We start from the raw sequence: 14217 nt of genomic DNA on the forward strand, positions 1-14217 counted from the left end.
CTGAAAAGAGAACAGAAGGCTGCTGTTTTTATAGGCACGCGCTGTGTGAGGGAGGTAGCATATGGAAGATTGTTTGATTAATCACTGAAATAACTTCACAAATCCTCTTGAACTACATTACTTGACTTGGCAGCATGTCCAGAACTCGTTGATGAGAATTCATTTAAATGCGCAGATTTATGTTGTGTGTATGATTAAAAGTGAAGTGTGTAATTATTTGGATGTTAAAATACTTTCTATCCTGGTTTAATCAGAAGCAATGGAGTAAGCCATTTCTCTGACAAGTGTAAACACTGTGGCTCTGTGATGATATGAAACTAAGTTTATTTGACCGGAACTGAATGATTTTTGGTTACGTAAATGTAAACCAAAGCATACACCACAACCAGTGATTTCTGATTCTCGAATGAATGACTATTATGAATCGGTTCCTTTTTGTGAATCGAAGATAGCCTTTACAGCACAAGTAAAGTCGATTCTTGAGTGAATGACCCTAATAAGTTGGTTCTTTTTCTTGAAGCATACAGCATGACTAATGAAGTCTGATTCTTGAGCAAACACTTATGAGCCAGTTCTTTTTCGTGAAGCATACAGCATAGCCACTGAAGTCCGATTCTCTAAGAATGATTCTTATGAACCATTTCTTTTCTGTCAATTGAAAGCATACAGCATGAATAGTGAAGCCTGATTCCTGATACTTGCATTTGTTTTCCAAGTATCTAGTTTATTTACTCCTCAAATTTAAAAGGGTCATTAATGGATCCATAAAGGAATCAGAATTGTTCAGTTCTTCATGATTACAATCTGATTTGTAAACATCATTACTGTATCTTTTCGATTTTTCTGTAATCATCATTTTACAGTCCTTAAATTGGCCTGGAAAGACCACTCGGCCCGTATCAGCTCAGGAATAGGGCAGCTGATGTCAGTGGGAACCAGACCGCAGACGGCTCAGAGACCCAGAGGCAGAATAGCACTGATCCTTTCTGCCCTCATGTCTTCCAAAAATTCTCCTTTATTATCATTTATGTGTCCCAGGATTCCCCAGCCCTGTCAGAGACAAAGAGTGGGAGCTGGAGACACATAGATTCAAAATACCATAATTGTTTTAACTCACTTAAACTAGACAATAATGTGTGTTTTTTCCTAGAACCAAACAATGTCCATGTTACCAAAAACTGCATTTGGATAACAAATCATTGCAGATGCTAGAAAATGCCAATGCTGTTTAGTCAAATGCAGAAGATCAGCTTTGAGGAGCTTATAGAGGATGAAATTTAATTTTGACATTGAGAGATGAGGGGAATTTAGATTTGGTCCACCAAACTGCTCTTCAGGGTCAACTCATTTTCTTCAGCTATAGACCGGGCAGGATGTGAACACAATACATGTGCAGAGCACGTAATTTAATTTCATACATCTTAACAGAGAGCTGAAGGTGACAAAACACACTTGTTGATACATTTTGTTGTTTACAATCAGTTTTGACTTAGCACAATAACACACACATCTGTTTCAGGCTCAGGCGTCTTTACTGGCACTCTTCCTGTGCTCTAACATCATAAACAGAGAGATAACAGACAGAATTTGGATTAAGATTAAGATGTTTATGATTGCTTAATAGTTTAAATCATGCTAGCTATTTGTAAAAAAAAAAAAAAAAAATGCCATACTTGACAGAATAATTGATTCAGCTAAGTCAAAGCGGCACATCTTTGCAAGTTTTAGATCCTACCAGGAGAATGATTTTCCATGTGGAGCTGGCTGCAGAATTGATGTTTTATGAATTGTAGAGGGGTTGGAAGTAACAGTGTGGTGAGCAGATTTAACTTGCAGATGGCACCGAGCCAGTTGCACCCCACTGGATGATTGACAACTTCATACTAGGTCTTTGCTGTCCACTGAAGCTCTCTTAGCTTTTGGAACCAATCAAGGACATACTGTATACAACTATCAACCTAAAAAGAAAAAGAAAAAAATTTAACAATTTTATGTCTCAAACCTATGAATAGCTGTAGATTCATTCAGGCAAACAACACGGAATGACGAAAATGCAGCAGAAATATGAAGTACTTCGATGTTTGCATGTTTGTCTTTAAATAAAATACACTGAAATTGACTTAGCACAAAACCTGAAAATATTCCCCAATTTCTAATTTGCATTCGTACTCTATTCAAGTGTGTAGAAATTAAAGCTCTAACATAAAAGAATGGGATTGTTTGTTGTATTTACTATGAGTCCTCAAATAAGTACAAAGTTTTTTGAAAAAATTTTTTTTTTATTTACAGATCTGAATACATTTTTGAGTATAATATAAACTGAAAACCAAATCATCTCTAAATCTAAAAATCTACTCAAAATTATGTTTTGTTGTCAGCTTGTACTGCACTACACATTTGTTGTTGCATTAAAAAAATTAAGTTGCCTTTTTGCATTTTGTATAAAGTTATTAAATGAACAATTGTATGAATTTTAATATGTACAAACTGTAGAACCGGTCACAGACATATTTGTCTGAAAATTCTAGAACTATTCCAGCAGGGATGAACCCTCATCTCAGCTCTTTTTGATTTGATTTGATTTGAGCTGAACAGAACCAAAGGTAATGTCTCATTTTTGACCTTAGACAATTTAGGATATTCTTCTTAATAGAAATTCTAGCTTGATAAGGACTGCCAAGGTCAGGCCAGCTGCCTCAAACACTGCAATTTCACTGTGATCACATTTTTATTAGGCAAAAAATGAAAGAACTATAATTATTGAGACACAGCAAAACTGAGCAGTTGCACTGATGAACCATCTGCCAGCTCAACCTGAATGTCAATGAAATAGAACAAGATAGAAAGACCTAGGTCCTACAGTACTCAAAAGTTTCCTGAAGGAAAAATAAGGGTGCTAACATTTTCAACTCATTGCTTGAAATCCTCTTGTCTCAGTTGCCCTCAAGTGTCTTCGCTCCCCTGAGGACACAAGAGATGCACAAGAGATCACCAACTGCTGAATGTTTCATATTGTAGCTACTTTGTTCAATGCACATATATTTTTAGACTTTTAGACTGTTCCTTGTGTGGTTTTATTTGACTTTTAATATAAGCTTGGTCTGACTAGCTTAATCATGGTCTTGTCAGGAGTTAACTTTATTTCGTCCTACCAGATGCTTTCTTAGTAAAGCATGCTCATTTAATTCCAATTTAAAAGTAAAAAGAAGTCCAAAGTGCTGACAGCAATACAGCACCATATAAGAATGCAACTGTTGCACTGCATTTACTGATTATGACTAAATGTATTTCTGTAAAGTAGTTTTTAATGTCCTCATCTGCTAAATAGAACAAGGAATTAAGGAGGATTGAAGAGGGATTAGAATTCAGAGAGTAAGTTGCACTGCACTGAGATAAATGTGTTGAAGTTGACTTGATAGTTAGTAAGATGTCTTTTCTAGTCGATGGAGATTAAGGTGTGCTGTGTGCTAATGTCATTTGTGGATTTCTTCGATATGTTGGGATGTACTTTAGGTGTCTTGTTATTTAAAATTCTCCTATCACAAGGAATCACATTTTTCTTGATCTTTTGAGATGAAAGAGTTCACTAGGAAAACATACTGTAACTTTCAGAACACAGAACTTCCTTGTCAGTGAAAAGGCATTTATTGAAAGCTGGGGGGGAATGGCTCTGTAAATTCACAACTTTTTGATGTCAGACAGATAGATCTGAAATCATGCAAATCTGTTGGAACACATGGCCAGCCACATGCCAGCGCTTCAGTGTTCACAAATGTCTGTCCAGTCAGGGTGAGGTAGCAGGAGGTAAGATAGAGTCTATTATTAAACGCCAGACAATCTGATAAGAGTTTAATGAGGGAAAGTCTGTCAAACCTTGTGCTTTTGACTGTGGCACCTGCCACTCTGCATATCCTTCTAAAGAATCCCAGTTTTTGGAAAGAGTGGCTGAAGCTTATTTTTAACAATGTCCCTGATCATTTCAGTCTGATATTAATGGTTTAACCAGGTTGAGCAACAATATATATATTTAATCTGTTGTTTTGGACCCCACTGACTTGCATTGTATGGACAAAACAGTTATTAAATTCTTCAAAATATCTTCTTTTGTGTTTAACAGAATTAAAAAGGTCAGGTTTGGAACAACGAGAGGGTGAATAAACGATGGCGTAATTTCCTTTTTTGTGTGAACTGCGCTTTTTAGTAGTGTTTTTATTATTATTATTTTTAAATAAAAATAGGAATGTTTATGTCAACTAATTGCCATAAATATAAAACTAAATAGAAATATTAAAACTTATTAAAACATATAAACTTACTAAAACTTAAACTAAAATTTATTGAAAACCAAAGAATATAAACATAAAGGGTAATTGAAAATATTAATAAATAGGCTACTATAAAAGTATATACACTAATCTCTTTAAGACAGCAATAATAATGTGGCCTGATTCATTCTAAAGGTCAGAGGGAGGTAGAAAAATGGTCATTAAAAACTAAATTAAGACTCTTTTTGGCACCAAAAGACTTTACTAATATCATGAGTGGACCTTTGGGGAAAAATAAGTAGTGAAAAATGTATGATATGTCCCCTTTAAATCCTAACTGTGTTAAAGTTTTTATGAGATTAATGTGGAAATGCCCTGCTGCGGTAGCATTGGAGATAACTGTGCAGTTTAAAGTATGTAGATGCTTCAAAGGCACCTTTAATGTTCTGATCAAGGCATATTGTTCATATTCTCAACAGTTGCCGTGTGTGTTTCCAGGAACAGAGTATTCTGGATCACAAACCACATGATTTGCTACAGAGATGATGACAGCAACAGGATGTGTAGCCAGCATGTCTGTGTGTGTTTGTGCGCTTGAGTATAAACACAGTGTGGGTAGCTCATATGATAGACCATATAGCACTTTGAGGTTTGTGTCCATGTTGTTAATGAAAGTGAAGAGTGAATGTTAGAAGGAATGTTAACACGTTAAAGGTTCAGTGACATTTAATGCCTCATTGTTTACACCAAGAGAAGTAAATCAGGCTGATTTTTATACTGATACAAATTCAGTTTGTTTGTATTGGAAATGATTGGTTTAAAAGATCTAATTTATGCATGTTCATGGCTTTTCTTTCAAATATTCTCAATAAATGTTTAAGCATGAAATATTACAGTATGAAAAATGTCTTTGAGCCAGACAGCACAAATCTAAATTCAAATCAGATTCTATCCCAAATTGGTATTCAAGAGCTTTGTTTTGATGATCCATGTCACATTCTGAATCAGATAAAGCAGAGTCATAAGGATCAAAAGAAACAGAAGCAATTAAAAGAGAATCTTTATAAAAAATAGTCCTGCATTGACAGCTCTCTGACCAGAGAAACGGAAAACACGTTAAAGATTTTGTCAGCATCTATTACAGAGGAGTGAGCAGTCAGAGGATATAGTAGAGCTTTATACACAGTGAATGAATTTGGATCTCTTTCTTTTCCAGAGAGCTCACCACAGTTACTGGGCTGTTTGCAAACATGCAGCTGCCAAAGGAAATTACAGATAAATCTGTCTGTAAATATGCCAAACCAACCAAAACCCCACAGAGTCCATGAAAACCATGACAAAGCAAAACACAATGATAATTTCACCATTTGCACTTAAACATGTTAAACACTTTGCCATGTTGAGAATCATTAATGTTCATAGTACTGCTCGTCTAGTATTTTCCTGCTCATTTCTTATGCCCTCTATATGTTTTGCTCGTTGTTCTTTTATATGATGTGTGTTCTGCATGCTTCAAAAAAGAACAATGAAAAAACATTCTAGATATAATTTAACACATGTTTAGTGACTGTTTCATGTTTTTTTCCCTCTTATGTTACAATAACATGTAAATGGCAAGAAAAAATTTGTTCAGCAACATCACATGGCTATGGACTTTAGTGTCTGACCACTGCAAAATGCCCAGGTTTTATGGTCCATGGCTAAGCTCTGTTGGAAATCTCCCGTCAAGGGAGAGCTGAGCTCTCTAAAAGTGCCCACTGAACCAAGTTGATCTCCTCTCTACCTTAGTCCAGAGAACCTCTGTGAACAGAGCCACACTGTTGAATGTTTGCTCTTTAGAGTATGTGTCTTTGAGGGTCAGAAATGAACCAGGGCACAGATCAAAAATGCCCCAAATATTTAATATATGATATATTTTTAAATTAAGTTCATTCTTTTTTAATAATTCATATTTCTAAACCAGATCTGTAAAATGATTTCCAGCAGAGCATTTATTATATTATGCGATTTTGTGAATTACCTTTGTATGTGACATTGATCTGAATTAATGGGTGACAGCCAGAAATGGTTCTTTCTAATTTATTTCAGTTGACTTTTTTTAAACATCTGACATAATATATTTTCTATACAGTTCTTTTGTGGTTGGGGCTGGGGCACAGATTTAAAAAATGGCAGTAAAAATCAGTGCCGGGGAAAATATTATCTCTTAATGAAATGTTTTGTTATACATGTTAAAAATCTCCTTATTGGAACAAATGCCTTGATTTTATGAGGTAATTTGTAAATGCAATTACATCATACACTACTGGCCATCAGACTCTTTTCTGGTCAGCTGTTTTGGATATGTAATGGACATTAGTCATGTAAAAGGATCTACAGTGCAAACAGTTCACGTTTTGGGCGGGGATTATGGAAAACTTTTAAAGAGAACCATCCGAAACACTTCGGCGGATTCTGATTGGGCAAGCGACCTGTCACTCGAATATCAGGGGCGTGGTTTGGGAGCGATCCCTCACAATGTAATAGAGTTCTAGCGCAGTCTTGCTTTTTCATAGGCGTGTGTCAGCTGTGTGTGCCAAGGGGTGCTCCGCTCTTACCAATGCGATTAATGAACACAACGAACCAACTGAGGGAACATGTAACAAACACCCTGCTTTTCTGTTTCGTCTGTTTTAATACGGACGAGCTGCGCGTCTGCAAGGAATCAAGCCTCTGCACGAGCACAAAGGAAAATTAAAAAAGGAAGCAAAGGTAAATGAGCTGGGTTTCTCCTTTGTAAGAAGTTTTTTCTTCGTGTCTGTTTATATGATTTGAACTGTGGCCGTGACAGTCTGCGAAGTTTGGATAGGATGAAACACACTGCGATTTTTTTCGTACAGTTTGTGGCAAAACACGCAGGTATCGTTTCAGGTCGGAAAATATTGCAGTCAGTGGCGACGTGAAGGCAGCCTTTATTGCTACAGACAATGCGGTTCTGATCTGATTTACGCCTCAGATTCTTAGTTTTGCACGTTTTAGGTGCTGTTGAAATGTGTATAGCATTAGTCTTCAATGCAGATTGTCCACCTACAGTATTTCTAATGCCGTGACAATGTTGTGAACAACACGTTGGTCATGTTGATGAGAAACACATGATGACATGTAAAGTATTTCAGTTTTCTAGTTTAACCTGTACTGGTTAGACTAGTGTTTGCACGTGAAACACACATCGTGTGTCTGGGGTTACAAGCTCTGCAGGAAAGCGTTCAGTTGTTTAGAAAACAAGCGAAGCACTGGCCAACTGGACAGTAGAATAAAAAGAGGAAGCCTTAGCTATATCCTGGTCCAAAAAGATGGGCATGCTGGTTTTGGAGGAGTTTGGCCTTGGGCATAGAGCTGAGAGTGCACTATTCATTCAGCGTGTTGCGCACCTCTACCAGCTGTGTGGCGGCGAATTAATTACGCTTACGAATTATAAAATTATTGTTTCCACAGAGCAATTTTAATAAAAACAAATATGGGATATTCAAACATTATTTGTTTTTTTGTTTTTTTCATGACAGCTGTGGATAAACCGAAACATCACAGTTTACTACTGTTATTGTAACGATACCAAAATTTTATTAGTCGTTAGCATGATTTAAATCACTATTCTCGATATTACAGGAAAGCTTTGCTATTCAGCACACTCCTAAGAATTCAACTAATTAATTTAACTAATTTAAAAGTGCAAATTAATACTTAAATAACATAGTGGCATTTAACCGTGCTTGGCATATGCTTCGGTAAGACAAGTAAACATAAAATGAACAAAGAACAAAGAAACGCATTAGAAACAAAGAGTGCTTGACATTTTCCAGTATCTAACTCTAGAGGGCTTATTAAAGCTAAAGCCTTAAAGTTATTCAGATGAGAGCATTAAGGGAGTGATTATCTTTTTTTCCTGCCAATATTGTTTGATGACACAATGGTCTGCTGGAGGTTTAAGCTGCGTTTACGCGTCTGTTTTGACGCATCAGAATTTTTTTCCATTCTGTCTGTATACATTCACTTAAGACAAAGCTGACTGTGTCTAATATCTTGCCAAGACCTGCATTTTAACTGAGAAGTGCATTTGACCGTGCAGTCGAGTATGGCTACGCGAGCAAACTCTCTTCAGAAGGCACGCGAGCAAATACGCGTTTCAAAATCAGCATTTTCAGTGATCCTTTTGACATTGTTAATAGTTTTTTTTTTTTTTTTTTCTTTGGACCGAGCAGTAATTAGTACTGTAAGTTTAAAAGGTTGGCTTTCGTTAAAATAACAAAAACCTCATAATAATTACCCAGATAGAACAGCTATGCTTCTTCATAGCACTGTCAGAATTAGCTGCTTTTTTTTTTTTTTTTTTTTTTTTGACCACTGGAAGTGATTTTCAGAGTTATCTTCATCTATTATGAGGGTTTGTTGTTTTGTAACTATATAAAATGGACAATATGTCATCCATTTATGTCCATTAAGTGGGAAAATCAATAGAAATAAATTCTCATTTGGAACAATTATGGCTGTCACCTATCAAATACAAAAGCATCTGTAATATCTGTACATATAACACAAATGCTTTACTAGATTACATTGCTGGTCCCTTTGTTATAGATCAGTAATTTTTCCCTGCCACATTTTAATTATCTGGGGCATTTTTGTCACTTTCAATAATGTTTTTGCTCCAAGTGCTGGTTACTGTTTGACCCTGCTTTAGATTTCTTAAAATGCGTTTGTCCCTCTCTGATAAAAAAATTCTAAGATTAGCTTGGAGAGTTTATTCCTCCGGATGCAGGAGGTATCTTTTTGGCGTCTACCCTGAGGTTGCCTTGAATCATCTTAAGTGTTATTGAATAATGAATAGCTCTCTGAGCTATCATTAGACATTTTCCTGTGTTTTTTTTTATTCTTTTTTTTTAAAAAAAACGTTTGATAACTGTTGTTTAATAAGTAGGTTTGGTCCATGATTGCTGTATAAGTGCACTTAAACATTCAACCAGTAATTCTGAAGTGACCCAAGTAGAATGTTAATGGGTTCCAGTATTATGAATACATTCAGAGAGTGTGAGGTTTTCCACTTAAATAGCTTTTCTCTCCGCCTTGCTTTGCTGATTTTAAGACTATTAGAAATTAAGTATTACGATTACCCTTGAATATTCTGTGCTGACATTTGTATTGTTCGAGGTCAACACTCACTTGTTCTGTGGAAAATTTGTCCATGTTCTTCTTCCTTGTATTTAAAGGCATAGTTCCCCCCAAAATGAAAACTGTCATCATTTACTCACCCTCATTTCATTCCAAGCCTGTATAATATTTTTCTTCTGTTGAATGCACAAGAATGTTGGGGTACAAACAGCATTGGATCCCAATTGCCTTTCATTGTATGGGCAAAAAATGTAGACTTTTTATTATTATTATTATTATTTCTGTGTGTGTGTGTGTGTGTATGTGTGTTCCAAAAAAGTTGGAAAGCCATACCAGTAAATGATGATGGAGTTTTTATTTTTGGATGAACTTTAAATCACATCTTTGCAAACTGTATACAAAATACATACAGTTTTTGACTAAGTCTTTTTCGTAAGAAAAGAGTACATGAAAGATGAAATTGCCGGTAGCTGCGTTTTGCTCACAGATTGGTTTGGCTATTTTACTGAGAATAGTTCTCAATCATTTAACTGTCATTTTGAAGCAAAACAATCCGGCAGCCAGATCCATTTGGAACGAGTACAGTTACAGACATCTCTAGTCCTTGTTTTGGTTAAAAGCTTTGATTTAAACTGTAATGATTCTCTATGATCATTAACCTGCTCGTCTAGAAGGAGATCTTTAATAGTCAGACATATACAGGTACAGGACACAGGAGGCATTTTGTCTTTAAATTACCCTCAGTTTTTTTGTCTTAGCCCTTCGTGGCTGCCTCTAGGTAGGGTAATGATGCATATAACCTGGGTGTAATTTTATTTCCAATTTCCATTGCTGTAGTTTTGCCCCAAATTATGTTACGCTAGCCGTGCACGGTGGATGGCTCTGTGCTCCTAATGGCTCCTGAAATAGCCTTGGTGCTACTTTGGATCAAAGCCATCACCTACTGTCGTTGCCCCCCCCCCCCATTTCATTAGATGAGGACAATTTACTTTGGAGACTTGTTACCCTGCTTTAGTTATTCATAGCCATTTTTATGTTAGATTGAAACTCTAGAATGGAACAAATGCAAGTCAATTCATTCTCTACATTTGAATGCGGACTAAACAACCACTGTGTACCTGTTCTGGACCGGCTGTGAGACACAATGGATCACTTTCAATTAGTTACTCTGGGGAGTTCACTCCACATTATAATGGCCCCTCATATTTCATGTTTATTGTTGCAACCCGTAGCAACAGGGTAGCCGATAGCTGGAAGATGCACCTGGAGAGGAGGGTTACGAGGCTATTGGGGTGCAGTGGAATGAGAGCTGTTGTTTCTGCCTGGCTGCCTAAGTCCAGTGAGGGGTCTCGTACCCCTGGGGAGTGAATTATTACCTGTCAGACCTAGGGCCTCGGCATCATCCATTATGCAGCCCTCTTGCAGTGGCAGCCAGCCCCAGCATGGCAGCGCGATCAGTGGGCCTTGGCCTTCAAACCTGGCCTCCTCTCTCCTGGTGGGAACAACTTGTGGCGTTCCAGCTATTATGAACATCTCCAGAAATTGTGAATGCAGAACGCAGAGTCTCTGTGTTATATACAAATGCAAGAATACTAAATAGCCATACAGATTTAAGATTCCAGCTGAGAGGTCGTGGCATCTCTGCCAGGCCTTCGTAATCTGCTGTTGTAATGAATGGCATTGTTGTACTTAACACTGTTATCAAGTTGTTGGTTTTCGATGATTCTAATTTGTCACACATTCACACTTAAAGAAATTCTGTTGAAATTCTCAACAGAGTCCAAGTACCAGTTCTATTCTTACTCTAGTCTGAGGAATGCAGGCTGTGATGCCTCTGGGATATTTGGGGTGGCCAGATTGGGACAGTAAAAATCTCTGAGTGGCAAAAAAAAAAAACACACCTGTTGCATAGCTGAATTTCAGGATATGCATGGAGTTTTGGCATTTGATTTATGTCGGTCAATGATTCATTGCCTATGTAGTGCTTAGTAAAATTATTATTGCATATTTTATAAAAACGAAGTTTAGATTTTGATTTAAAACAAGTTTCAGGTCCAGTTCTCCAGCAAATGTCTAAACAAACATAACATAACACCCTGTTAAAGGTGTCAATATGTTGTGTTGATATGAAATTAAACGTGCAATTTTCATTTCAGGAGAATTCATTGTAAATGTTCAAACTGGCAGCCATAATACCAAGCATGAAAGACCAGAGATCTCATGTATAAACAGACATGCACAAATTAGACATTGGTTTGCATGTGTGCAATTTTCCACCCTTGCTCTAGACTGTGTTCACACTGATAATTTTTTCCTTTGGTGACACTTTATTTTAGGGTATCTTAACTAGTTGCTTATTAGCATGCATATTACTAGAATATTAGCCATTTATTAGTACTTATTAAGCACATATTAATGCATTGTTCTACATGACCTTATTCTACATCCCTAATCCTACCCAATACCTAAACCTAACAACTACCTTACTAACTATTAATAAGCAGCAAATTAGGTTTTTATTGAGGGAAAAGTCGTAGTTAATAGTGAATAAGTGTTCCCTGTTCTAAAGTGCTACCTTTAATTCTAATTTACATTTATTCTTAAACAATACAAGGATACTGAATTAATTCTAGCAGTGTAATGGCACAGCATTTACAGTCTGTGTTTTGCACCGTTAAATACAGTAGTATTACATGAATGGGAATTTGCATGTGGAAGTTATATGCAGATGAGGTAATGCATAGTTAAACTAAGTGTTGTTAGCTGCATATATGGTTGTTTTGGGCAAAAGTCGGGATGGGGATGTATGTACAGTGCCGTGAAAAGGTTTTTGTCCCCTTTTTTTGTTTTTTTGTTTTTTGCATATTTGTCGCACTTAAAATATTCAGATCATCAAACAAATTTTAATGTTAGACAAAGATAATGCAAGTAAATACAGAATGCAGTTTTTAAATTATAATTTCATTTATTAAGGGAAAAAAGCTGTCCAAACCTACCTGGCCCTAAGTGAAAAATTAATTGCCCCCTCCTGTTAAATGTTGAAAGAACTGTGATTAACCACATCATTTTAGAAAGCTGAGTTAAATTTCACTAGCCACACCCAGGCCTGATTACTGCCAGATCTGTTGAATCAAGAAATAGAACCTGTCTGATAAAGTGAAGCATGCTTAAAGAGCAACCCATCATGCTGCGATCTAAGAAACAAAATAGAGAAACAAAATAGCTGACATGTATCAGTCTGGAAAGGGCTATAAAGCCATTTCTAAGGCTTTGGGACTCCAGTGAACCACGGTCAGAGCCATTATCCACAAATGGAGAAAACTTGGAACAGTGGAGAACCTTCCCAGGAGTGCCTGGCCCACCAAAATTACTTCAAGAGCACAACAACGACTCATCCAGGAGGTCATAAAAGAACCCAGAACAACATCTAAAGAAAGTACAGGCCTCACTTGCCTCAATTAAGGTCAGTGTTCATGATTCAACAATAAGAAAGAGGCTGGGCAAAAACTGCGTCCATGGGAGAGTTCCAAGGCAAAATCTATTGCTGACCAAAAAGAACACAAAGGCTCGTCTCACATTTGCCAAAACATATCTTGTTTATCCCCAAGACTTTTGGGCAAATATTCTGTGGACGGATGCAACAAAAGTTGAAATTTTTGGAAGGTGTGTGTGGTGTAAAACCAACACAGCATTTCATATAAAGAACATCATACCAACAGTCAAACATGGTGGAGGTAGTGTGATGGTCTGGGGCTGCTTTGCAGCTTCAGGACCTGGATGACTTGCCATAATTGATGGAAGCAGGAATTCTGCACTCTATCAGAAAATCCTGAAGGAGAATGTCAGGCTGTCAATTTGTCACCTCAAGCTCAAACACACTTGGGTTATGCAGCGAGACAATGATCCCAAACACACCAGCAAGTCCACCTCTCAATGACTCAAGAAAAACAAAAGTAAAGTTTTGGAGTGGCCGAGTCAAAGTCCGGACTTAAATCCGATTGAGATGCTGTGGCATGACCTTAAACTGTCCATTCATGCTCGAAAACCCTCCAATGTGGTTGTATTAAAACAATTCTACAAAGAAGAGTGGGCCAAAATTCCTTTACAGCGATGTGAAAGACTCATTGCCAGTTATCACAAACGCTTGATTGCAGTTGTTGCTGCGAAGTGTTGAACAACAGGTTATTAGATTTAGGGGGCAAATACTTTTTCACGTAGGACCAGGTAAGTTTGGACAGCTTTTTGCCCTTAATAAATGAAATCATTATTTCAAAACTGCATTTTGTATTTACTCAGGTTATCTTTGTGTAATATTAAAATTTGTTTGATGATCTGAATCATTCAAGTGTGACAAATATGCAAAAAAACAAAACAAAAAAACAGGAAGGGGGCAAAAACTTTTTCACACCACTGTTTGCAAAATCTTGGGATTTCCAAGGCGAAATGTTGTGCAGGCTGGAGCACCATTTAAGAATTCTGAAAGCTTTTGTGCATACAAACACTTTTAAGACTAAATCTATGCAAAGTTTTGTTCACGAGGCCCAATGATTTTTCCAGTGTAGCGTTTCAATTTGGGGGGTAAATTCAGTTGTACTATGGCATAAATTGGTTGGTCCTTTTCTAAAAATATATGTGTAGATGTTTGTTTGTTTGCTTGCTTATTTATTATTTAAATGCAGTCTTGATGGTAGCTGGGAAAAAAATATATCATTCTTTGGAGTTGTCCGTGGAGGCACGTGCAGTCACTACTAGAAGAGCTAGTACTTGGCTGTAAAGCCTGGATGAGTAAGCAGTAAAAAAAAAAAAA

At 36.8% G+C, this 14217-nt stretch overlaps 1 protein-coding gene across 3 annotated transcripts in view; it reads left to right on the forward strand.

Moving 5' to 3' along the window:
- Positions 1–6760: 6760 nt before the first annotated feature.
- LOC109071936 (semaphorin-6D-like) overlaps positions 6761–14217 on the forward strand; it is a 140833-nt gene continuing 133376 nt past the window's right edge. The window contains exon 1 of one of the 3 annotated variants that reach the window (XM_042772679.1): positions 6761–7016. The gene's annotated coding sequence lies outside the window, so the exon portion shown is untranslated. The remainder of the gene's footprint in view (positions 7017–14217) is intronic. The other 2 variants (XM_042772677.1, XM_042772680.1) reach the window with 2 other exon arrangements.

This window comes from Cyprinus carpio, chromosome A16 (genome assembly GCF_018340385.1).
Source record: "Cyprinus carpio isolate SPL01 chromosome A16, ASM1834038v1, whole genome shotgun sequence".
In the NCBI taxonomy this organism is placed as follows: Eukaryota; Metazoa; Chordata; class Actinopteri; order Cypriniformes; family Cyprinidae; genus Cyprinus; species Cyprinus carpio.